Genomic DNA, 27,416 nt, shown 5'->3' with positions numbered 1-27,416 from the left:
CTATGCACCAGACTTGTGCATCTGGACACTGCGCCCATTCGCGTAGATCTCACAGCATGCGGAAATCTCAGAGAAACAATAAGTTAGCGGAGGATTTACAGGCTTGGGTAACTCTGCTTGCTGAGCAAATCACATCGCTGAATGCTACGCCCCCATGAAAAACATTTGTGGGTTGTGTATAAATGCTGCGGGGGAATACGTTGACTGATTACTAGACATGGAATGGTAGGGAGACAGACGGGGAAGGTTATATTTGGAGCCTCTGAACCTTAGGTGCTACATGCTTGTGCATGTGTTCTCGCTAGATCCCCTTGATGGCCTCCATGAATATCAAATGCCTTGTCCAATGTGGTTGTTAAGGTAGAGCACAGTGGGTGGGTCGCGGGGTAGTTTACTGTGACACGTATGTTATGTAATATGTTGTGTTCTGGTTTGCTTTACATGCCCATAAAAATGAATACTAAAATAAAAGCACAGTATAAATGACTAAAAAGAATGAAATAAAAAATTAAAAAAACGAATCCTCGTAGAGATTAAAGAAATTGATTATACAGTGTTGAAAGAATTTCCAGCACCAGAAAGCCCCAGGGACTGAAGAAACATATTTAAATATATATGTTTTCAGATTTATGCAGGGAGACAGTAGATAAGAAGACTGCTGAGCTAAAATGGAATGACTGGTTCAGAGTTTTGATACACTCTGCATTGGGACATTCCAACCAGTTGGTTGAGGTTAACACAAGAGCCATCAAAGAAGACCAAACTGTTCATGCAGTACTTTTATTTGCAAAGATAACAAACTAAGAGATGTTTTTCTTCCTGGTGTGTGCTACACAAATCATTTGATTTTGGCATGGTGCCAGTATATTGTACCCAAAATATTGTCTGACATAAATATTGTCCTGAATATCGTTCATCATGATTTACCGCATTGGAGTTAATAAAATAACATTTATCACACAATATATCTGTCAGGTGATATTTTTGCTAGCTATATTTTGGCATTCATCCCAGACTTTCTCATTTAAAAGTGTTACCAGTCCAGCTATAAAGTAGCCTTCAATGGGACCGAAGGCAAAGGGCCACAAATAGGTTATATATTTAATGTGAAATCCTCCAAAGATGCAATGCACAAAAAGGTGCTCTGGAAAGAATTAAGAAGCATTACAGAAACTCTAAATTAACAGTCCCAGATTAATATGGAGAAATCAATCCTGCCATCTTAAAAAAAATGTCTTCCTGTGAGAGGAGGGGGCATCCTTTATGCCGATACCTGCATCAGAAGGATTTCTGGACCCGCCAACTTCTCCCCCACCCCAAAACAAGCAGAGGCTTGCTGAAGCCACCTCCAATGTCCTGTGGTGTATCTGAAACCAGTAATGAACATCGTCTGTTCAGATACTCCAAAGACAAGCTTACTTCTGGGTCTCCAACCAGTAGCTCGTGAGCTACAGTAGCTCTCCAGCTACCTCTGAGTAGCTCACCTGTGTGCAGCTTAGCTTATTAAATAAGAAAGCTTTTGCTTGCTTGAATTAATATACATATACAAAAATTGAAATGATACAACACTAATAATATTAGTAGATCTCAATGTGTTTGAGTGAACCTAAGTAGCTCTCAGTACCGAGAAGGTTGGAACCCCCTAAATTCAGGGGTTTCGAGCTCGCCTTCCTGTCCTTGTGTCTCATTGGTCCTTCATCAGGTTGCCATGTGAAGTGAATTGATATCATTTGACACATTGTGGCACCGTGTGAGTTGACAGGTCTGAGAAATCTAACGCTCAACTCTCCATCATCAAGTCCCCTTCCCTTCAAACGTGTAAGCTATTCTTATTTCCAAAGATGTGTGCAGATGCTGACGGCTGAAATGCTACACGTGCCACACGCCAAGAAAGGCTCCTGGGAGAGTGCCTATTATTTCAGCTGCCTGTTTTTTAATCCTGTTCATGAACCCAATTATCCGGCATATGAACAGAGCTGGGTTTGCTGGCCTTGTAGGGCTGTGATGAAAAGCCCACAAAATAAATTACCATACAAGATGTGAGGTGGGTGAGCAAGCAGCAGGGAAGGCAAAATATATTTTCTTGATTGTTCCCCGTGATCTAAATAGTGATCAGTAGCTGCTAAGTGTCCCCATGTCATGTGTGGCAGCTTCACATAGTGTTTTCAGCGAATGTCTGATGTATTCACGCCTGCTTTTACAACACAAGTCATTACAACGTGGGCAATACAACAAATGCGTTGTTACCACTCGTTCTCTTACAATGCAAGTGGTTACAACAACTTGCCGTAGGGAAGTGCCGGCCTTTGGAATAGTATATTTTGCTATTCTAACTCCAGTCAGTGCAGCAGTAGGGAAGGTGTTGGATATAAAATCCAACAATACGTTCCCTAAAGCAAATCATTGTAACAAATTGTGTTGTAATGGAACGCTTGGTAACGAGACATTCGTTGTAGTGCCTGCATTGTAATGGCACTGCGTAGTTCTGTCTGCGTTGTAAACGCTGTTCCCCGTTTTCAGCACATACCTAATAAGGGGAATCCCAGATACCAGAATATAAGTAATATTGGCAAAAAAAGCTAGAGCTGGCTGAATTTGTTAAACCTGACACAGGGCCATTTGGTGGCTACCACCCAACCACAGGTGAAAAATACATAATGAATGTGAAGCAACAGAAATTCTCAACAAAGTCATGAAGATTAATATGCTGTTCCTTTACATCTGGCCATAGGGAGGTTTAGCTCTTGACGGTAGAGCAATACATCACAAAAATTGGGCTTCATGCAAATGCATATTGCTGAAAGAGAAGCTTTTTTCCCCTTGAAGATTTGATGCATGTTTATTCTTGACTTGCACACGTGCTCAGACTGAATATTAGTTAGAACACACCTTTCCTCCATTTTGTTGTAGCTGAAATATGTACATTAGAGGGTTTTGAATTGTATGGTACACCATCATGTGTTTTTATTCAAGGAGCACCATTGAATCCCTCTGTCCTGTGTTCAAGGGAAAGTAGTCAACCACACTTGGGTCACTCCTAAGGAAACTAGCCAAGCACACGGAACTGCATCCTTGGAAAACTGACCAACCACACTTAGCTGCATCCTGTGGATACCATGCTGCACTGCTTCTGAGGGACACTAACCCACTACAGCACTTTACTGCCTGGGAGCGTTAAATCATCTGATTGAACTGCACTCTAAAGACACTGAACCCCAGATGCTAACACTTGGTAGTGCACGTCACACCAAGAAACCAAACCAATGCACCGCATTACACCTAAATGCACTAACCCACCATACTGTGTCACATTGTATGACATGGACGACTACACCAAAGCTCTTAGGTATCTTATACGCCACTCTATGCTGTGAACAGTAACCCACCACACTGCACTGCATGCTAGGGTTTGGAATCCATTGTACCTAACACAGAGAGCACTTTATAACATCCTTAGGACATTAGCCCACTTTTAGCACTGCACCCTGTGGACATTCAGCCCCCCCCCAACAAAACCCAGGCACTGCAATTCAGACATACCAACCACAACATTGCACTGCACCCTATAGACATGAACCCACCACTATAAAAATGTGGGCCACTGAACCACCACACTGCAATGTGTCTTAGGCACACAAACTACAACACTGAACCAAACCTATAGACATTAACCCACCACTATACAATGTAGGGGCACTAAACTACCACATTGCAGTGCATCCCAGGGATACCACCACCAACACTGCAGGGCGCCTAGGACTCTAATCGTCTTGACACTCACATACTCTTATACACTTCAGACAAGAGGAAGCCTGCAGCTGAGTATTAAGATGTAAGGCCTGAAGTTGAACGGAGTAGTGCTCTACTGAGCTTTGGGAGCTTCTGGATGTAATCGCACACAGTATTGGTATCTTCTTATTCTGCATTACAATATTATAAGGTGATTTTTGGAACTGTCTGTTTAAATGCAATGGGGATCTCATTTACATTATATATTCATTAGTTGGCTTGTCTCAAGAAAAAAGGGATGTGGGAGTGGGAGAGGGGTGCTGACCTCTAGCACCTCTTGTGCCTTCATTCTCTGCCAAGAACACTTCTTTATTAAAAAAAGCAAGTAGGCCTCAGCCACCATTCACCACATAGGCTTAGCTGGTTATGCCCATGCGCAATCATTTGGATCGTTCAGTGTGCCCTCCTACAATGAAGCGCAACATCAAGAACTGACAACAGCAGCTCCTCCACTAAGGCAGAGGAATGTCGCCCCACTGTCCTCAGAGCAGCGGAAAAAAGAAAACTAAAATGATAATAAGACAACATTATTTCATTTTGTTTTTCGTCTGTGCTACAGGCCAGGTTAGGGCAGAGCTGGGGGCACAGGCAGGAGGAGGGGCTGGTGACCATAAGTGCGCATTACAATTTGACTGCCAGTTTTGGGCCGCCCAAACAGTCATGCGCAGTCATGCGCACTTTGCATTTCTCCACCTGGCTGTGTTGCATAGCTGGGTTAAGAACAGCCGCAAGGCTCCCAGGCATTGTCTGAGGGGCCAAACAAGCCTCTCAGACCAATTTCGGCGCTACTGCCATGCTGGTGACAGCAGCGTTGTGATTGGCTTAGGGGAGCCTGTGTACTGTCGGGAGCCAGGAAGAGAAAAGGATGGAGGAGAAGCTGCTGTAATCAGGTAAGTAAACTTTTTATTTTTTTTAACCTCCCCCATCCCGCATCACCACCCCCATTCTGCAGCAGCCGCCACTGAGAACTAAACATGTAAAGCCTCCCACTTCTGCATTGGCATATAGCTGTCAGCTAGACCTCCATCACTAGTGTGACTTTCAGCCAGTTTTGGTTTGTTCAGTCTCCAGCGCGGTGCAGGCTGGGGCTTGTAGGCTCAGAGGTGATTTTGTTTGTGAGTTCAGCTAGGTCCATGTGTTTGAAACACTGGGAGGGCACAATATCCAGAACACACAAGACTGCCAAGTTAGTGACAGGAAGGCAGGTGGGTTAACATGCTGTTATCACTTTGGTATTACACATCCCCTAGATTTCACAAGTGGTATAGAGGGAGGCCACTTGTGCTGGCGGTGGTGTGGTGAAGAAGCCACTTGAGTGACCCTACTTGATTGGGCTCATTCTTCCACTATATGACAGCCCCACAGTTAGGCAGTTCTACTACCTCTTTGCCCGGAGATGGAACTGAAACTTAACTCACAGTGCACTATAAAACTTGGTCCAGGCGAAACTTCTGTTACACCAGTGTGGTCTTGCCTAACTTAGGGGCGTATTTACAAGCCCCTATCGCTACTACATCGTCACTTTGTCTGACGTTGTAGTGGTGATACCTTATTCACAAGGCGGCCTTAAGCCACTTAACGTGGCTTAACACTGCCTTGTGAATAAGGCCCCCTTCCACTCTATACTTAGCGTGAAAGGGGTGGGCGATGGGTGTTGCTATTGGTGTTCCACCACAACACCCACTGATTTTGACGCTGCCCCATATATACAAGGGTGGCTTAAATACTAGGCAGTGCCAAAATTAAGACCAGGGAAAACCTGGTCTTAAACACCTGGTCTTAAACAGGTGCAATTGAGAGGAAATGTTTAATTTCTCCTCGTGTTTGCTGTTTCTATGTGTGTTGCGTTGTGCAGCACACATAGAAACAGCAAAAGTCCATTGATTGTTTATGTGCAGGAAGGGTCACCTTTAATAAAAAAAATGAAGTTTTGCTACTTTTATGTGTGCTGCATTAAGCAGCACACATAGAAGTTTCAAAATGCCATTTCATAATATTTATGTGTAGGAAGGAACACCTTCCTGCACATACACCATCCTCCCCTACAATGCATACAACCTTACGCTATGGTGCAAGGGTGCCTGTGTTGACCTAGGTAGCTAAAATTAGCACCAGTGCAGGGGGAAATGCTGATATGCACCCTATCCTTGTAAATACGGTGCAGCCTTGCATATTGGAAGTGGCGGAGGGCGGTGTTAAGCCAAGGTGGCTAACACCGCCCTCCACCACTTCCTCATAAATATGCCCCTTAGTGTTATGGTTGATGTGCAACATTCCAAAAATTACACATAAATAACATATTGTGTAATTGCACCCCGTTCATAGCAACACATTTGCATGATTGCTGAGGAACAACATGAACGACCAGGACGCAAGTGGCTGCTGCCTGCAGTGCTTTTATTTTTTGTGTTATTTTTAGTGCACAATGCATCCTTACATCTAAAACACCAAATGCTAGTTTTGCATATTCCTGAAATTTTGCATTATTGTGCAAATCCAAATTACCCAAATTTTGCATACATCTATATAAAATTCCTAACAAAAGCAAATAAATAAATAATGTGAGAAGCGCTTGGGTAGCTTAAATATATTTAAACGTTTTGCCCCAGAGATGTATTAGGCATTACTCAGTGCTTCCCACGGCGCTGAGGAATCAGAAGGCACATTGCCCAGATGCTAATGACAGCGATGCAAGCAATCAACTCCCTTCCAGCTAAGGAACTGTCTCCACTCCAATTAATTGTATGAGATTGGCACTTTCTAGGCCTGAGAAAGCTGACGATGGCCATGGATAAGTCAGGTAAAGGCGTCGAGTATGACTGGAACACTGTGTGCACCTTTTTGGCTACAAAGTTCAGAGATTTTATTATTGTTTTAGCAGATTTTATATAGCGCAAACTCGACCCGAAGGTATTGGAGCGCTTTACATGAGCACCAGTTACGTTACACAAGGACACATTCATCATGGGTGGTAAGAGCTTTCTATACGTGGTGCCCATACACATTGTCCTAAGTGAAAAGAGTTGGACTCATTGACGATTTTACCTGGTGGCTACCATATTTGACTCGGGATATGGGATCTGACTACGGGCATGGTTAAATCATATACAAATAATCCACAGACTTGTGATGGTCTAGGGCCCGATTTACAGAACTCACTTAAGACAAAATCCTAAACTTACTACCATTCTGGTATTCACAGAAGGTACTAACTCATTTTGGTATTCACAGAAGGCACTTACTCATTTTGGTATTCACAGAAGGCACTTACTCATTTTGGTATTCACAGAAGGTACTAACTCATTTTGGTATTCACAGAAGGCACTTACTCATTTTGGTATTCACAGAAGGCACTTACTCATTTTGGTATTCACAGAAGTTAGGAGTCCTAACTTTAGGACTCCTAAATGCCTTCTGTGAATACCGAAGATCTTAAAGCTAGGATTTTTCTCGGTTCAGGGGTAGTAAAGTTAGGACTCCTAACTTTAGGACTCCTAAATTCCTTCTGTGAATACCGAAAATCTTAAAGTTAGGATTTGTCTCAGTTTAGGGGTAGTAAAGTTAGGACTCCTAACTTTAGGACTCCTAAATGCCATCTGTGAATACCGAAAGTCTTAAAGTTAAGATTTTTCTCAGTTTAGGAGTAGTAAAGTTAGGACTCTTAACTTTAGGACTCCTAAACGGAGACAAATCCTAACTTTAAGACTTTCGGTATTCACAGACGGCATTTAGGAGTCCTAAAGTTAGAACCCCTAACTTCTGTGAATACCGAAATGAGAAAGTGCCTTTTGTGAATACCAAAATGATAGTAAGTTTAGGATTTTGTCTTAAGTTAGTTCTGTGAATCGGGCCCCTAGAAATTATCCTTGGAAGCAAGAATTAGACTGCAGTGGATGGGTGTGGACAAGAAAAGAGGGTTAAGGATACTTACTACAGGACCTGTTTGGGACACTGTAAACCCTCTTTATATTGTATAGTACGCGTTGCTATAAAAGCAATAATAATATTTAACTCTAAAATTGGACTGCTAGTCCCAAGTTTGCACATATTTATATTGAAACGCAAAACTGAAAGTCATTTTGTTGACTCATACTATTTGCTTAATGCTGAAACACACGAGCATATAGTATGCCTGATTGAAGGTGACATGAACCAATCCGGTATCTTGACCAACTAAATGAAACACTATCATAGACCCAGAAATACCAGTGCTAATTTATTTCAGTGGTGGCTTGTAGGGAACGAGGCTGGCAAGACGGAGTTGAAAAATATTTTTAACAAACCCACTTACCTTTTCCGTCACCTCTCCTGGGCCGGACTGGCTACCGGGCAGTTTGGAATGCTGCCTTAGCTGGGGGCTAATTTCGTTGATGGGGACCTGCGTGTACTAAACGAAATTAGTATTATTTTCATTATTTTGAAGTACACGCAGGTCTCCATGTACGAAATCAGCTTCCACTGCAGTAAAATCTTCCAGCAGCTCGGCAGCATTCCGAACTGCCCGGTAGCCAGTCCAGCCTTGCACCTCTCCTCTTGTCTCAGCTTCTCTTCTCTTCCTGACTCCAGTCCAGAAGAAGCTGCAGGAAGCACCTTGGCACACAGGCTCCACTGAGCCAATCACAACGCTGCAATGCCGCATTGTGATTGGTCTGGGCATCGTGGATTGGTTCTCAGATGGAGACAAGGAGCCTGTACATATTCCCCACCAGGCTGTGCATTATAGCCTGGTGGGGAAAATGCAAAGTGCTCATGAGTGTTTGGTTGGCCCAAGACGTCAAGCCAAGCAGTCATGTGCACTTAAGTGTGCACCAACCACTCATCCTCCCTGAGCCACCAGCTATGCCCGCCCTAATCCAGCCCTGCAGTAACGAAAAATAAAAGGATAATAAGGTTGCTATTATCATTTTATTTTTCCCTTTTTCACTGCTCTAAGAGCAGTGGGGCGATGCTCCTCTGCCCTGGCAGAGGAGCTGCCGCTGATTTATTTACCTTACACACAGAACAATTTTCAGCGTCTGTCATTCACAGTAAATCATGTTTTACAGGGTAACTATAACTATATAAACAATTATTTATTCAAACCCCCTAAGAGTTGCCATTCTATACACAGGTGTGTACTCAATGACAGTTATCCATGCAAATAGCTGGATGCCTAAGGAGGGGGCCATGCTAGATTTGCATGATATCCACATGGGATTCGTTTACAAACAATGCATGCAAGTTTGGAAATATTTACATGGCCTGTGGTTATCTGGAAATTTTGACATGGATTCAGGCCTCATAGACAAATGAAGGATAACCGTAAAAGGAATCACTTTCATGCCTTATTCTGTTCCAATGGATGGAGGTATGATGAAGAGCACATGGATGGCCACCATAGCCAACGGAGCAAACTTGTGAAAAATATGTCTGAATACAAGGAACAAGTATTTATCAGCTCTGAAGATCCAACACATGTAGGCAGCCTGCTAAGTATGGATGCACCTGGAATGCTGATGCTTAGGTACTCTATAAAAAACCTCATATTGTAGACACCAGCTTTTCTTTCATCTGCAGACCATGCAAACACCTTTCTCCCATTTGAAAACCTGTAATAGAGGAGGAATCCTCACACAAAGCAAGGAATATAGGAAACTGTAGACCAATTTGCTAAAATTGAAATCTTCAAACACTTTGGTAAATTGCGAGACACCAAGCCTGTAGAAATAGGCTTTCCAATAGAACATTTAGTTTTCACCTATTTTGTTGACCTAAGGAATTCACTTTTTGAAAAAAACAAAAATTCTCATAATTGAACCAAATGTACCAATGGCGGAATTGACAAATATTCGCCATTTTCAGATACACTAAAATTGAATCTATGACAAAATATCTACATACAAAAATATCTACATACAAAAATATCGCAACAAAAATATCGATTACCATAATATCGAAATCCTATCTCTAACAAGGTAAGTACAAAAATATCGAAAAAAAATATAGATGTCAAAAATATTGTTTTCTTAAAAATATAGTTTTTTTGATCAAAAAAACGTAATATTAATAAAATAATACTTATAAATGTAATACACATAGTTAAAAATATATTATAATATTTAAAATTAATAAATTATGTAATAAAAACAAATAATAATAAAGATATAATACATAGTATATACTTCATTAATAATAACTCTAAAAGATTATTTTAATAACGTATAAATAAATGAAAATATAATACATTACAAATAAATGTATATACATAAAATATTAATATAAATAACTATAATAAAAATGTACAACAAATTTAAAAAAGTAAGTAAATGTTGGATAGCGTAGGAGTAAAAATTACTATTCCCACTCCAAAGAGTGCAACAGTAGGAAAAGTGTTGGATAGCGTAGGGGTAACAATTACTATTCCAACTCCAGAGAGTGCAACAGCAGGAAAAGTGTTGGATAGCGTAGAGGTAACAATTACTATTCCCACTATAAAGAGTGCAACAGTAGGGAAAGTGTTGGATAGCGCAGGGGTAACAATTGCTATTCCCACTCCAGAGAGTGCAACAGTAGGGAAAGTGTTTGATAGCGTAGGGGTAACAATTACTATTCCAACTCCAGAGAGTACAACAGTAGGGAAAGTGTTGGATAGCGTAGGGATAATTACTATTCCAACTCCAGAGAGTGCAACAGTAGGGAAAGTGTTGGATAGCGTAGGGGTAACAATTACTGTTCCCACTCCAGAGAGTGCAACAGTAGGGAAATTGTTGGATAGCGTAGGGGTAACAATTACTATTCCCACTCCAGAGAGTGCAACAGTAGGGAAAGTGTTGGATAGCGTAGGGGTAACAATTACTATTCCAACTCCAGAGAGTGCAACAGTAAGGAAAGTGTTGGATAGCCTAGGGGTAACAATTACTATTCCAACTCCAGGGAGTGCAACAGTAGGGAAAGTGTTGGATAGCGTAGGGGTAACAATTACTATTCCAACTCCAGAGAGTGCAACAGTAGGGAAAGTGTTGGATAGCGTAGGGATAACAATTACCATTCCAACTCCAGAGAGTGCAACAGTAGGGAAAGTGTTGGATAGCGTAGAGGTAACAATTACTATTCCCACTCCAGAGAGTGCAACAGTAGGGAAAGTGTTGAGTAGCATAGGGGTAACAATTACTATTCCCACTCCAGAGACTGCAACAGTAGGGAAAGTGTTGGGTAGCGTAGGGGTAACAATTACTATTTCAACTCCAGAGAGGGCAACAGTAGGGAAAGTGTTGGATAGCGTAGGGGTAACAATTACTATTCCAACTCTTGCGAGTGCAACAGTAGGGAAAGTGTTGGATAGCGTAGGGGTAACAATTACTATTCCCACTCCAGAGAGTGCAACAGTAGGGAAAGTGTTGGATAGCGTAGGGGTAAAAATTACTATTCCAACTCCAGAGAGTGCAACAGTAGGGAAAGTGTTGGAGAGCGTAGGGGTAAAAATTAATATTCCCACTCCAGGGAGTGCAACAGTAGGGAAAGTGTTGGATAGCGTAGGGGTAAAAATTACTATTCCCACTCCAAAGAGTGCAACAGTAGGGAAAGTGTTGGATAGCGTAGAGGTAAAAATAACATACTTATAAATAAAATAAAAAATTTAAATAATAAAAAAATTATTAAATAAATATAAACCATTTACAAATACCAATACATACTTATTAAAAACATGATTAGCAATAAATATTTACCTAAAAATATTAATAAAAAATACAATTTAATAATATTTAATTACCAATTAATAATTAATAAACAATTATATAATTAACAAAATAATTAATTGAAAAACCTTATTACTTAATTGCATTTAAATTACTTCCCACCCTATTCTCCTAGAAACCCACAACCCACTACAGAACATATTTATCAATTAATCAATTAATAAAAATGAATTACCAATTAATAAAAATTAATTACCAATTAATTCAAATTAATTTATATTTCCTAATAATTAATAATTAATTTAATATAATTAAATTATATTTTCCCCACCCTATTCCCCTATAAACCCACAACCCGCTACAGAACATAATGATCAATACAGTAGATGTTGGTTCCCGGCGGGTTGTACCAACTAGAGTTGACAAAAAAGAGGTCCTTACGGCAATAGCTAAAATAGTATCTGCTAAAGCCCCAGGACACGACGGCGTGCCAGGTGACCTTTTTAAAGCCAATCCCAACGGTTGGGCAACTTACTTTACTACTCTGATAAATGCACTGCTAGCAGGTTCACCTATTCCTAACTCATGAAAGGCGGCTGAGGTGATTCCTATCTACAAGAAGGGCCCTAGGGAGGATCCTGCCAACTATCGCCCAATTAGTCTTATAGACGCTGGGCAGAAATTGGTTGGCAGGATCCTCCTGGAGAGGATCCTTTCGTGGGTAGAGGAGAATAACATCATCTCTCCTTTTCAGGCAGGCTTTAGGGCATGCACGGGCACAGTTGATCAAGCATTTAGGTTGTTACTCCTCCACTGGAAGGTGGTTACCATTGGCAAAGGCGGTCTTTATTTGGCATTTATTGACTTAAAGACCGCCTTTGACCTGGTTCCCCGAGACCGTTTGTGACTAATCCTGGAGGAGATGGGGATCCCCCTTCCAATCCTAAATCTTTTGGCCCGCATGCACGACGGCACCTATGCCCGTATTAGATGGGGAACCCAAGGCCAAAAAACTGATAGAATACCTGTGAACCGAGGGGTACGCCAGGGCTGCGTGTTAGCCCCAACACTTTTTTCGTTATTTGTGAATGGTGTGGTCTCTTTTTTGCTTGAAATAAACGCAGATGCCCCGGTTTTGGCGGGCGATAAAGTGCCCACCTTGCTTTTTGCAGACGTTGTTGGTTTCAAAAACCCCCGTGGGTCTGCAAAAATTGTTGAACCGCTTTTGTTTGTTTTGCAAGCTTAGGGGCCTTGTCATAAATACCTTGAAAACCAAGCTCCTTTACCTTAACCCAAGCAAGTCCTCCAGATCTACCATCTCTCTTGACGGAGAACCACTGGAGCGTGTAAAAGAATTTGACTACCTGAGAATTAGGATCTCACAAAATTTAAAGTGGCAGCCACACATTGATAAAATGGTCTTAAATCATAGAAGGGTGGTTGGTGCACTAGGGCGAGAACATCGTATGTCCATCTCTAAGCCCATTGCCCCTGCCTTGGATATTTACGCTGCAAAAGCTGTGGGCAGCGCCCTCTATAGTGCAGAGTTGTGGGGCTTCGATTGTGTCAACAGCTTGATTGCCTCTGAGAATAAGTTCCTCAGGGAGCTGGTATCCCTCCTAAGGGGCACCCCGATAAAACCATTATTGAGTGATCTGGGTCGTCATTCCATTAAGGACCTAGCCAAGGCTACGGCCTCTTCTATACTGGGCTAGGTTATGGCGGACCCCAGAGCTTTCAAAGTACTTAGATGGTTTGAAAGAGGTCATGAATCTTAATGGCGCCCATAAAATTAATTGGATCCGCAATATAAAGAAGCTGCTGCACGAAACTGGCTTGCCAATTGATTGGGAGCTCGGAGTTTCTTTATCCAAGGCCGAAACCAAGCGAGTTTACTGGAATTGGGTTGATGAACAAGATCTAAGGGACCCAGCCCAAGGAAGGTTGTCTGAAGCGATTAAACAGCACAAACTTAAGCCTCGTTTGGAGCCTTACCTGGATTTTATCAAGAAACCGCGAGACAGATCTTTATTTATCCAGTTTAGGTTGGGAAACCTCCCCCTCCACGAGTATACCAGTAAGTGGAAGCCCCCGTACCAAACCTCACCTGATTGCCCAATCTGTGAAGGTGTCATTGAAAGTATCGCTCACGTCTTTTTTGTATGCCCAGCCTATGTAAAACCCAGAAAGAAATGGCTTAAACCAGCGTGTTTATTGCTAGGAACCAGGGATCATTCCTCCGCACTGAGAATACTCAAGGCTGACACTAGCACAAGCTTAGTGTGTGGGGTTGCCAAATTCCTGAGCTGGGCATGGCTGAGTAGATTAAAGGCTATGAGATGACCCTAGTTTTAGAATAATTTTTAATATTCACAAAGCTGCTAATGTTTAATATGCCTTTTAAACTATTTATTGTAATACGAATGTTTTTATTGTGCCCTAATTTGTAAAATGTAATATTTATGAATTGTGGCTTTTATGTTTTGTATGTGCTTTTATGATATCTTGTATATCGAAATAAAGCTTTGATGATGATGATATACTGGTTTTGAGAACATCACTGGTTCTTGAACTAAAACAGCTCCTTACCTCCCACAGTGTTACTGTGGTAGGCAGGAGTATTGCATTATCTATTTTCTGATACTTAGCCAGTTTGAGGGACTTTTGTAGATTTTTTCTAATTATGCACCCTACCCCTGAATGGATTTGAGGGTATCTCCTTACATTTTGTACATCTTTTTAGAATTGTGACATTCTGGCCGCAGCTTTGAAACACACAGCTGGACGTCATCAGCTAGTGCCAAAGCAGGGAGTTTGAGGAAGGCGGCTGGCAGGCTACTGGATGGTGGGCAGAGCTGGCCTCTTTGCAATTAGGGCGTGTCTCACAGCAGTGCTGCCTCTGCTGCTCACACCAGCACATTCTTGCTGCTGTGGCTGACTAATATAATCATGAATTGAAATTATTTGTGCTGAGCAAACACCTAACACTGAAGCGTCTAAGAGCAAAGTGTAAGCGATTGGGCACTAGCATAGCAAACACGACATGTACAGATATGCCAAGAGAAAATGCATGGTTATTAGCTCAGCAGAGCGTATGCTGATGGTGCAATGTGACATGCCTTCTAAATGCCTAATAAAGTTTGTTTACATAAAAAAAATCATTAATTGAAATTAATGCGGAGCCCAGGACCAGGAGAGAAATCCGTTACTTGCAGCGCCCCGGGCCTCCAGGAAAGACAGCCAACGCATCATGATTGAAACGCTTCAGAGCACATATTGCAGCATAACCTGTCCTCGAGGCAGCCTTGGGATAGTCTCTTTCTCAAATTGCTGGCTCCCATTCTTTACACCGCTGCTGTCTCAGAGGCTTGCATTAGCTTCAAATTGATTGGTTCCAGGGTGTCTTAGGGGTTGGAGATTGTAATTTCACATCTAGGGCTGCAACTGCACTGAACTGCAAAATGAGCAGTTTATGGAGTGTCAATTGCGGCCTCCTTCTAAAGATATGCTCCACAAGGGTTCTAAGAGTCGATCTGTTGCCTTACCCTGTAATTGTTTCCCACACTCTGTTTTCTTTTGCCACCCTTCAGTCCCTTCTTCCAATTGCTGCCCGCCGCACCCTAGCAGCTAGTGGCAGGGTGTGGGGCTTTCGTTAAAGGATGTTTCTGCTTGCCTCGGACTGTGGAGGGATGTATGACATTACAACGCACACTTTTACAATACATACCATTCCAACGCATTTTTTACAACACAACATCCATTACAACGCATTCCATTACAACGCATGCCATTACAACGAAATTTTAAAAACTACATTTACAACGCATTCCATTACAACGCATAATACCTTTTCAACGCATACCATTACAACGCATAACATTACATTGCATGTCTGGTAAGTATTGGATAGTGTAGGGGTAAAAATTACTATTCTAACTCCAGGGGGTGCAGCAGTAGGGTAAGTGTTGGACAGTGTAGGGGTAAAAATTACTATTCTAACTCTAGGGGGTGCAACAGTAGGGTAAGTGTTGGATGGTAATGTTATGCGTTGTAATGGTATGCGTTGTAATCACTGAGTTGTAATGACATGCGTTGTAGTGGTGTGCGTTGTAGTGTCATGCGTTGTAATGGTTGCGTTGTATTTGCATGCGTTGTAATGGATGTTGCGTTGTAAAAGTTTCGTTGTAATGGTAGTGCGTTGTAAAAGTTGCGTTATAAAGGTTGTTTCCCCTGTGGAGTAGCCCGGTTTTGGCCTGGGCATTTGAAACAGGTTCAAAAAGAGGGGTGGTGATGGACAGAGTATCTGAATTAAGCAGAACACTCCTACCCAGTCAAAAGATCAGGGCTTGATCCATCAACGTTTTTTAGCTCACTGCACCATCCCAGTTCAGAACCTGGCTACATGCAAATTAGTCTGACCCTGGCCCAGTGCATCATGGGAACAGGGCAGACCAAACTACCAAGCCAATTCTTTACTGGAAAGGGAACAAGCTTCCGGGGACCGGTTTCTGGCATTACAGTCGTCTTCGGCCCGGCTTGCTTGAATCCTGATGGTGCAGTGAGCAAGGGACTCACATCTGAGCACACCCTTCCACACTTGTGGTGGCCAAAACGATTCAAAAAGGGGGGTGGTGATGGACAGAGTATCTGAATTAAGCAGAACACTCCTACCCAGTCAAAAGATCAGGGCTTGATCCATCACCGTTTTTTAGCTCACTGCACCATCCCAGTTCAGAACCTGGCTACATGCAAATTAGTCTGACCCTGGCCCAGTGCATCATGGGAACAGGGCAGACCAAACTACCAAGCCAATTCTTTACTGGAAAGTTTGGTCTGGTTGGCCAAGTTCTGAACTGGGATGGTGCAGTGAGCTAAAAAACGGTGATGGATCAAGCCCTGATCTTTTGACTGCGTATGAGTGTTCTGTTTAACTCAGATGCTCTGTCCACCACCACCCCCTTTTCTGAATCGTTTTGGCCACTATAGGAGTGGCAGGGTATGCTCAGACATGAGTCCCTTGCTCACTGCACCATCAGGATTCAAGCAAGCCGGGCCGAAGACGGCTGTAATGCCAGAAACCGGTCCCCGGAAGCTTGTTTCCTTTCCAGTAAAGAATTGGCTTGGTAGTTTGGTCTGCCCTGTTCCCGTGATGCCCTGGGCCAGGGACAGACTAATTTGCATGTAGCCAGGTTCTGAACTGGGATGGTGCAGTGAGCTAAAAAACGGTGACGGATCAAGCCCTGATCTTTTGACTGGGTATGAGTGTTCTGTTCAACTCAGATATTCTGTCCATCACCACCCCCTTTTCTGAATCGTTTTGGCCACTATAGGAGTGGCAGGGTATGCTCAGACATGAGTCCCTTGCTCACTGCACCATCAGGATTCAAGCAAGCCGGGCCGAAGACAGCTGTAATGCCAGAAACCGGTCCCCGGAAGCTTATTTCCTTTCCAGTAAAGAATTGGCTTGGTAGTTTGGTCTGCCCTGTTCCCATGATGCACTGGGCCAGGGACAGACTAATTTGCATGTAGCCAGGTTCTGAACTGGGATGGTGCAGTGAGCTAAAAAACGGTGATGGATCAAGCCCTGATCTTTTGACTGGGTATGAGTGTTCTGTTTAACTCAGATGCTCTGTCCATCACCACCCCCTTTTCTGAATCGTTTTGGCCACTATAGGAGTGGCAGGGTATGCTCAGACATGAGTCCCTTGCTCACTGCACCATCAGGATTAAAGCAAGCCGGGCCAAAGACGGCTGTAATGCCAGAAACCGGTCCCCGGAACCTTGTTTCCTTTCCAGTAAAGAATTGGCTTGGTAGTTTGGTCTGCCCTGTTCCCATGATGCACTGGGCCAGGGACAGACTAATTTGCATGTTGCCAGGTTCTGAACTGGGATGGTGCAGTGAGCTAAAAAACGGTGATGGATCAAGCCCTGATCTTTTGACTGGGTATGAGTGTTCTGTTTAACTCAGATGCTCTGTCCATCACCACCCCCTTTTCTGAATCATTTTGGCCACTATAGGAGTGGCAGGGTATGCTCAGACATGAGTCCCTTGCTCACTGCACCATCAGGATTCAAGCAAGCCGGGCCGAAGACGGCTGTAATGCCAGAAACCGGTCCCCGGAAGCTTGTTTCCTTTCCAGTAAAGAAATGGCTTGGTAGTTTGGTCTGCCCTGTTCCCATGATGCACTGGGCCAGGGACAGACTAATTTGCATGTTGCCAGATTCTGAACTGGGATGGTGCAGGGAGCTAAAAAACGGTGATGGATCAAGCCCTGATCTTTTGACTGGGTATGAGTGTTCTGTTTAACTCAGATGCTCTGTCCATCACCACCCCCTTTTCTGAATCGTTTTGGCCACTATAGGAGTGGCAGGGTATGCTCAGACATGAGTCCCTTGCTCACTGCACCATCAGGATTCAAGCAAGCCGGGCCGAAGATGGCTGTAATGCCAGAAACCGGTCCCCGGAAGCTTGTTTCCTTTCCAGTAAAGAATTGGCTTGGTAGTTTGGTCTGCTCTGTTCCCATGATGCACTGGGCCAGGGACAGACTAATTTGCATGTAGCCAGGTTCTGAACTGGGATGGTGCAGTGAGCTAAAAAACGGTGATGGATCAAGCCCTGATCTTTTGACTGGGTATGAGTGTTCTGTTTAACTCAGATGCTCTGTCCCTCACCCCCCCTTTTCTGAATCGTTTTGGCCACTATAGGAGTGGCAGGGTATGCTCAGACATGAGTCCCTTGCTCACTGCACCATCAGGATTCAAGCAAGCCGGGCCGAAGACGTCTGTAATGCCAGTAACCGGTCCCCGGAAGCTTGTTTCCTTTCCAGTAAAGAATTGGCTTGGTAGTTTGGTCTGCCCTGTTCCCATGATGCACTGGGCCAGGGACAGACTAATTTGCATGTAGCCAGGTTCTGAACTGGGATGGTGCAGTGAGCTAAAAAATGGCGATGGATCAAGCCCTGATCTTTTGACTGGGTATGAGTGTTCTGTTTAACTCAGATGCTCTGTCCATCACCACCCCCTTTTCTGAATCGTTTGAAACAGGTGGCAGGGTCGATTCCCGCACATATCTGATTTACACTTGAAGCACACAGACTTACTGAGGACAGCCGGCAGCAAACCAAAATGATTGCTGGTGGAGGGTGGCTCCCAGCCAGAACCTGCAGCCTTGCAGAGTTGTTGACACCAGAGGCATGCTGCCTGCAGTGTTGCAAAAGTGTAAATCAGTACCAGTCCTTACTATTCGGCCTGGTCGCGTCACAGGGAGAGGCCCCGAGTCCTGAGATGGTGCTCTTCAGATTGATTGTGAAGCAGTGGCATAACGACAGTGGAGGGACCCTCCCTGCAAGGTACATGGAGGGGCCCGCTCCAGTTTAATCCAGTGCTCTGGGGCCTGAGTACTGTGCTGAGAGGACCGCTGCAGCTCGGGGACACCCGCATCGCAGGGGCTGCAGGGGCTTGTGTTACGCCATTGTTTTGCAGGGAGTGTGGCTGGGTGGGCCCCACATTGTCTGGCACCCTGTTTTATTTTTCTGCCGGCTGATCCAGGGCAACACTAGGCATGCACGCACCACACCACAGTGTTGTTGGGGCATCACATATCCTGTGTTGGGGCCAGTTCCCAGACCCACGTGGGAGAGAGGCCCTGGAGTGATGTTCATCAGCATCATTAATTACGAGGGAAGAGCCAGGGTGCCACCCCAGTCTGAGTCCCAAAGCCAAGACTCAAATGGTGTAATTTCTAATATTTATGTTTCCCTCTGCTTCACTGCTTGCTTGGATTCGCTCGGGAGAAAGCGTTACTCATAATGGTTGAAATGTCACTCATAATTACACTGAAATTATGAAAATGTCACACTTAGCAATCTGGAACATTGGCAGCTATGCACTGGGCATCGGGCACTCAACGATTGTCCGCCTTTTCAGTCGACCCTGCTGACCCTTGAGTACACGTGCTAAAATGACCTACAACCATGGATATGGTCAGTGCTACAAAAGACCACGGTGGGCAGCTGCTTAATAGTAGTACCACAAATGGCCACAAGAGGGGCGTCTGAAAATCCTTGTATCATAACTGGTCAGGTATTAGAAATTTAGCTGTCACATTCCAGGTGCTCAAAAATACATTTAAAAATAGCTGTGCACCGGGAGCTTGTCCCACGCTGCCAAGTCAGCACAAATGACACACGCAGCGTGCCAGAGGTTTAGCTTGTCACTCTCCAAGTGCTCAAAAACACATTTAAAAATACCTGTTCAGTACGACTCAGAACTTAATGGCTAAATGGAGTCAAAATGTCAGTCCATTCGTGACCTACACACTCAAGAACCTACTCAGATGCCAAGAAAGTCTATGGTGAAACTGACTGACTGATTACACCTGAAATGACTGCCCACTTACAATGACAATAAGGTGCACTGCCATTGTTGTGTTCTGAAGGGAAAGTGCATCCGTGGCGCAGAACGGATTTCAGTAGAAAAATATCTGTTATGGTTACAGCAACCAGGGGCAAGGTTTCAAGTAGCTATGTGAATAATGATGGGACTTAGTGCCTGAAAAAATCTAGAAATTGGCCCAGAAACATTGCAAACCCAGTGAACTTCATGATATTTGCAAAAATTGTTTTTTAGAAGAAAGCAGGACAAATAAATGAGCAACACTCGGTTGGTAACAGTTTGGTGTTATTTGTCATCCCAATATATTACACTTTTCATTCTCCAATTTGTTTTCTAAACATAAAACTTGAAAATTAGCTTTTTTGCAGAATTGCGTCTAAAACTGTGTGATTGGTCAGTTATTCATAATTTCTTAAACTTTAAAGTATGTAAAAATGTTTAACTTCATGCAAGCCTGCCAGAAGGACAAAAACTTTCCTCACCACAAATGTAAAAGTCAATTTTGGAAATGGGAGTAGTCTATTGGAAATTTTAAAGAGATTCGTGGTTATCCGTGACATAGACAGTGTCTTGAAACTCTGAGTGGCTCCGCTAGTAACTTGGCATTCGTCCTTGCCAACAAAAGGATACGGGGCATCATTTGTTATTTTTTCGACCATCAGATTTACATGGCCAACCCCAAAGTGCTACCCTATAACTCTGACACTTAGTCATTCAAAAATGGGATCCTAATTTGTACTTTATATAGAATGACCCCACAAATGGAACCGTCTTTTGCTGTTAATGTAGTCAGTGTCTCGTCTATAGTATTGCAAAAGTATAAATATGCAAATATCGGTTACCTGAAATATGACAAATATCCCTCATTGTATATACCTGTTGTTAAGGCCTTACACATGTAATAAGTAGGGGTGGGTGAACCTAGCAGACCTGCACTCTGCAGAATTCCGTGGAATTACTTAAAAACTATGCAAGATTCCCCGGAGTTCAATGAACAGCAGAGGTCAGTGATTGGCGCTGCTCGTGCCGATTTTAAGCACCAGGGGCCTCATTTATGAGGCCTTGCGTCAGTTTTGCGCTTCCGATGCTCCACTTTTTGTGACGCATCGGCAGCGTAAAACATGCCTCCTGTTGCGCACTATTTACAAAGTGACGCATCTAAGCAGATGCGTCACTTTGTAAACCCCTGCGCTACATTATACCTGCGTCAGGTATAATGTATGCAGAGAGGGCGTTCCCCCGCAAAAAGCCTCGTAATAGTGACACAGTGAAATCTATGAGATTTCACTGCGTCACTTTTAGGACGCTGTTGAGTCAAAATCTTGCGCCTGCCTCACAGCAGGTGTAAGACTGATGCAAGCCCTTTCACATGGGGCTTTCCCCATGTGAAAGGATGCATTGCTGGAGTTGCGTCACTTTTGTGACACACTCCAGCAATGCGTCACTTTTGCGCTTACAGATACGTCAGAAATACTGACATATCTGTAACTCCTTGCGCAATGATGCGTCATATTGTAAATATGACGGATCATTGGGGTCGCAAGGAGGGCGCAATGAAAAGTGACGCATCGCTGTTTTCTCGCAGTGATGTGTCACTTTTCATAAATGAGGCCCCTGGAGCTTGTACCACGCTGTCCTGTAAGTGCAAATGGCACCATGCGGTGCCCCAGAGGTCACAGATTCTTTCTGCCCCTTGTGAAAATGTTCTACTCAAGTGGCAGCTTTCTCAACGCAAACGGCAGCTTTCTCTGCACGAGCTGTAGCAACCTGCTGCGACCGCCCACTTTTTGAAATGTCTCCAGGAGGCGGTCTAGCGCTTGATTTTCTCACTCACACTCACCAACGTCACATTGATGAAAAGCACATGAGAAAAACCTTTGTCACGCAGCGGTTGGCAGAGTGGGCAAAACTCAAACTCTGTCGGAGGAGCAGAGTTTACTGCCCACCCATATTAATCCGTCTATTGAATATGTTTTTAAAGTAAGTATAGTCAAGATGCTTTCTCTTTTTAACCTGTTGACCGCGGTGCGAATTCTGCCGCGGTGCGGGTGATTTATGACTGGCGTGGTCAGGACGGCCCCCCGGCCGTCCTCCGCAAACGTCCACCGTGACGTCGGACGGCCGAGGGCCGTCCGACACACGCAAAGGGTTAAACATGTGTAGTTACAATGCATTGCATTGATTATGATAAAACATTAACAAATAGCCTGCTTTGTAATTGCTGAACTCATGTATGCTAATCTGTGAGCCCTGCGAAGTGTGAAAGTCTGCATTTGCAGCTCACTGCTTACTCCACACACAGATATCTGGAGCAGATGTACAAGATGCTGAGTTGCTTCAGCTAGTGCAGGGTGTATTTGCTCACATTTGTCCTGTGAAGAGCCTCTTAACACCTACACGCCCATAGCCTGCTATAACCACATGCAGCATTATTGCTGGAGCACTCAACTGCATCGTGATAGACTGCTTACCTAGTTTGATTTCTTGTCAGTAAAAGTCGCTAAAGTAACAGCTGACAGAGAACTCCTACTAAATTGCAAAAATCAATGTCAAATCTACAAATGGCAGCTGAGGTCACAACTCAATTTCTCTTGGATGGATGGCAGTGTCTTAAGCTGGAAGACAGTTTCTTGCACACAGAATATTATTAGTCTTTCAAGGCAGGCCGCTGATTCTTGCTGCAGTTGTGCTGACCTGTAATGACAAACAATCAACCTTCTTTGACCCCCACGTAATATGGTGCTCCAGGGCCCCAAACAATGGAGTGTCAAAAATGTGATTTGTGCAGAAACCCACCCACCTTTGGTCTGCTCGTTTCCATCTCCTTTTGAGGGATGGGGGAAGTCTTTGACCTTTTTCCTCAAGCTGCCCTGATATGTGCTGTACTGCCACCTGCCCCTGTTGCCAGGCAAGGTCATTGAGCGTGGACACGTATGGCTCTTTTCAAGCTCACTGTTCAGTCATGCTCACCACACAGTGGCATAGAGCTCTTCGGGGCATGGCTGCCCCTACACCTTTTAGTTAACTAATGACAGAATGCGGCACCTGCTGGGCCTTCAAGTGCTGGGGAAGGCCCACACGTCTATGATTGGCAACCGGTGTGCATCTGATGAGCTGCCTGTGGCACGTCTCCAGATTCTCTAACCTTTTCTAAAGCATGGCGGAAGTAAGTAGCGGAAAAGAAGGCATCCTTCAGAAGCTCATGACTGCAGGTGGCACACATTAGTCGAAACTCATTGAAGAGCTGTGTAGCGCATCACCAAGCTCCATCAGTCGCCTGCCGGCAGATGAGAAATCTCTTCGCACTACATGCCGGCAGAGAACATTCAGCAGCAGTTTTAATAGAGGGGCTGAAGAATGTGCCATAGCAGCCAGAAAGAGAAGATTTCAGACTTTTAAATCCTTTACATCTTAATCCTGGCCCCCTGATTTACCTCTGTAAAAAAATTGCTATCCAGAGATTTTCATTTTTGATTTGTGTTTTTGGATCATTAGAGAAGTAATTGAGCCTGGGTTGAAATTGCTGATCCGGGTTCAATTATTCAGGACAACATTTTTAAAAAAGGCGGATGTGTTGCAGTGATGATGTAATATTTCAGGAACCATGAGACCAATATACTTAATTTTGGTGTCAAAAAATAGGGTTTGGGGATCAAGCAGTCTTATAGAGAAAGAAAATAACTCCTCAAAGTAACTCTTCTGCCATTTTCCAAAATGGCAGCGATAATAGAGGAAGAAGAAGAAATCAATAAGGAAATGAAACAAATTTTTATGTATGCACCAATTTTCATAATTCACTTTATTTATTTGTGTCGGCAATCGCTCGCGGAATATTTGCAGAATTCTGAACATCTGAGAAGACAATATCAACAGGGACATCATTTTGTAGCAAAGGTTTTGCAAGTACATGCACATGTAAGTTCTGTGGCTAGAGGCTTTAGAGATTTTATAAGTTTTAGCACCCCATCAATAACTTCCCAACCACATCCATGTGGATCTTTCTCTACATATGTATGATTCAAAATATTTACACATGTTCTGATCAAGTAGAATGCTCTTTTAATGTGCCCAAGCACAAAATATGATGTTGATGGTAGGTCACTTTGTTGGGACATATCTCTTGAACTCACTGTAGCAAAGATTGTCAAATGTGTAACAGTTAGAACTCGTTTTACACACACCCAAAATGTATTTTTGTACGTCTTTAAAGTCACATTCTTCTTCTGTCTCAGCAAATGCTTTCAGAAACTTCAACAGTTAAAGCTCCAAGCTTTGTTCCAATTTTGATCATAGTTTCATCACACATTACAATATGTGCTTTCATAATAACACTGAATTTAATAGCAACAAGGGACCCCAAATTTAGTCTGCAGGGACCATGGGGAGCATACTTTTGAAAAACAACAATGGTCCCAAACAAAAGCAATAACAAAAGAATAAAATATAGACAGAGTCAATCTATATTTTCAGGATAGACATGTCTAGCCGGACAGGGGTCTTCCAGAGATTTTACTCAGGATTTATGTATTGAAGTCACATATAAAATACCTTCCAACAATCAACCAAAGTGGACAACAAGCCTGTGTCCAGTACTAACAGAGCGAGTACAAGTGGTGATGTAGATAGCAGAGAAGGGCTTTGTAAGGCAAACCAGCGTTACTCTATAAACAGTACAATTGTACAGAGTATAACATACATGCACTAGACATTTCAGTATTAATCACAATTCAGTTCAAGTGCATAAAAGGTCGACGGCGTTTCGGACCCCTATAAAGTATCAGGGACCATCATCAGGACAAATACAATGAAAAGCCTTAGATTAATTAAGCCTCTAAATGCCTAAAAGGGGGGAGAAAAAGAAGATATTCAAAACATATACATGGACAGAAAAATTAGTAACTTGGTGACATGAGTGCGACCAGTGAGCAACGAGGTACCGGTCAGTTGAGTCACGTGGACTATAGTGCTGGTGATGTGCACTGATAACTGTGATCCGGATGATGGAGACTTGATAATGAGAGTGAGAGTGTCGTCGAGATGCCGCAGTGATTGGCCTGACAACGAGTAAAAGTGATTTCGAGCAAGACGCGTGGGCGTGAAGAATCGTGAAAGAGATACCGGCGCATGTGGTTTTCATATTAGCAGTCAAGATTGAAGGGACTAGTAACGATGGGTGAAGGCGATTTCCAGATGCGTAAGGCGTGTAGACGTGAGGTGGCGTGGAGGGGCAACCGGCGCGGATTGTGTTCAGGGTAGCAACCAGGCTTACCGAGTCGCCTCATTAGAGGGAGGCTGGCTCCTCAGGCAGACGGTGCACACGCGAGGGCCCTACAAGGGTAAAAAGGGGGTCAGAACCAAGCCAGGCGCGGTGCTAAAAATTGAAGAGCCGCGGAGGCTCTGTCTCGGAGCACAACCACTCACCGGAATCGGGTCGCGGGGGCCGCGGACAATGTGGATTCCGTCGGCTGGCCAGGATACCTATGAAAGAGGGGCATCAGTACTTTGCAGAAAATTAGCCACGGTGCCGAAGGGAGGATGGAGGGATTCACTTACCGGATTAGTCGGTTTGAATGATTTCCTGGCGTCCACCACACAAGTTATCCAGTGTCTAATATACTTACACCGGATTGGTCCAAGGATTAGGCATAAAAATAGAAGACGGACACACATGGGTGCCATCTTAGGGTAGTGAAAGTACTGGGCATAAAAATAAAAGACGGACACACATGGGTGCCATCTTAGGGCAGTGGTAGTGAAGAGGTGAAAGCATGCTTAAGGAACCAGGTGCGTTTAAGAGAAGATTCGTGTTGTGAAGGGAATAATACAACAGACAAACATTTAATGCATTTTAACAGTAGAATGACACCAGCATCCAGTACATCATAATTACTTCCGAGAGGCACACAATTATTGTTGTACAGGCACAATCATGAATTGAAGTATTAAGAACCCGGTCTGACCAAAGACCAGAAGTATCAGATAAGAGCAGTCCATTCATCTTGGACGTTGAGCCCCGAGTTCAAACTATCAGTCTTTAAAATCCATTTCAGTTCCTCTCTGTTCAAGAGGCGTGTCAGATCACCGCCCCTGGGTGAGATGATGATTTGTGTAATAACAGTCCAGTGGATGTCATTCTCGGAGTGTCCTTTCTCCACAAAATGTTCCACCAAAGGAGCGTTGGGTGTTTTACACCTGATGCGGCTTCGGTGTTGGGAAATCCTCAGTTTGACCTTCTGCTTGGTTTGGCCCACGTATATCAGGTTGCATGGGCAGAAGATGGCATACACAACATTCTGACTGTTACAATTGGTAAATGTTTTCCGGGCATTTCTTGCATTGTTAAACACAAATTCTTTGCCATCAATTGAAAACTCACATACAACGCAAGCCCCGCAGCGGGCGTGCCCAAGAAGTGGAGGTAATTGCCAATGGTCATTCAGGGTTACATTTCTACTGGATGGTAACGCAGCCCTAACCAATTGGTCCTTGAGATTTTTGTTTTTCTTAAAGGCAAACAAAGGAGTGTCCCAATTCAATACACCTGAGTTTAAAATGTGCCAGTTCTTTTTGACACATTGTCTCACCCTGCTAGAGACCGGGGAATATGTTGTTACACAAACCAATTTCTCAGTGGTCTTTTTGGGTTTTGGTTCCAGGAGGGTTTCCCGTGGACAGTACCAAGCTCTCTTCATAGAATTCTTGATGAGGCGCCTGGGGTATCCTCTAAACCGCAGTTTACTCGATAGTATGTTAGCTTCACAGAAATAGTCTTCCTTTTTGTAACAATTTCTTCTCAGTCTAAGGAACTGAGAGTATGGCAGACTGTCCCTCAGAGCCCTGGGGTGACAGCTGTCATATCGTAGCAGTGTGTTTCTCTCCGTAGGTTTACGGAAGAGGGAGGTGTACAAGGTGCCCTCATGATGTTGAATATTCAAGTCAAGGATTGATTGTTGGAAGGTATTTTCTATGTGACTTCAATACATAAATCCTGAGTAAAATCTCTGGAAGACCCCTGTCCGGCTGGACATGTCTGTCCTGAAAATATAGATTGACTCTGTCTATATTTTATTCATAATAACACTGGGCATCTCTGGGTCAAGTTTCTTGTACAGAACATGAAGCTGAATTAAATGTCTTTTCTACCCTGTTCCATAACATATCCATAACTCTGATAATCCTTGACTCATTACATTGCCACAAATCTAAATAGCACAATAATAACATCTATGTCATTTGACAGTATAAGACCTCGATCTGAACCATTTTGAACAGTCAACTCAACATATGGCATAACACGAAGGTCAGCTTCCTCCAATTTGCTGTTAAGTTCTCAACAATATGGGCTGTACCTTTTGAATATATCTCTGCACGAACCAACTTCTCATTGACAATCATTCCTCTAGCAACAATTGAAAGTTCAGTGTTCATAGAAGCATCAGCAATGTTTTGGCGAGTTAACATCTCCAAGTTCATCTTGTTCGATGTTGATGACCAGAATTTATAAAGTTGCACAGGTATAGGTGTCAAATTGTTGATGCAGGCAAGGTCAGTTTTTCC

General features: G+C 43.5%; 1 protein-coding gene across 1 annotated transcript in view; it reads right to left on the bottom strand.

Moving 5' to 3' along the window:
• The window catches only part of OPRD1 (opioid receptor delta 1), a 168,109-nt gene that overhangs the window by 4,485 nt on the left and 136,208 nt on the right, over nt 1-27,416 (bottom strand). The gene's annotated exons all lie outside the window — the stretch shown is intronic.

This window comes from Lissotriton helveticus, chromosome 3_1, assembly GCF_964261635.1.
Source record: "Lissotriton helveticus chromosome 3_1, aLisHel1.1, whole genome shotgun sequence".
NCBI lineage: Eukaryota > Metazoa > Chordata > Amphibia > Caudata > Salamandridae > Lissotriton > Lissotriton helveticus.
The sequence above is the reverse complement of the archived record's forward strand: the minus strand, read 5'-3'. Positions and strand labels throughout refer to the sequence as shown.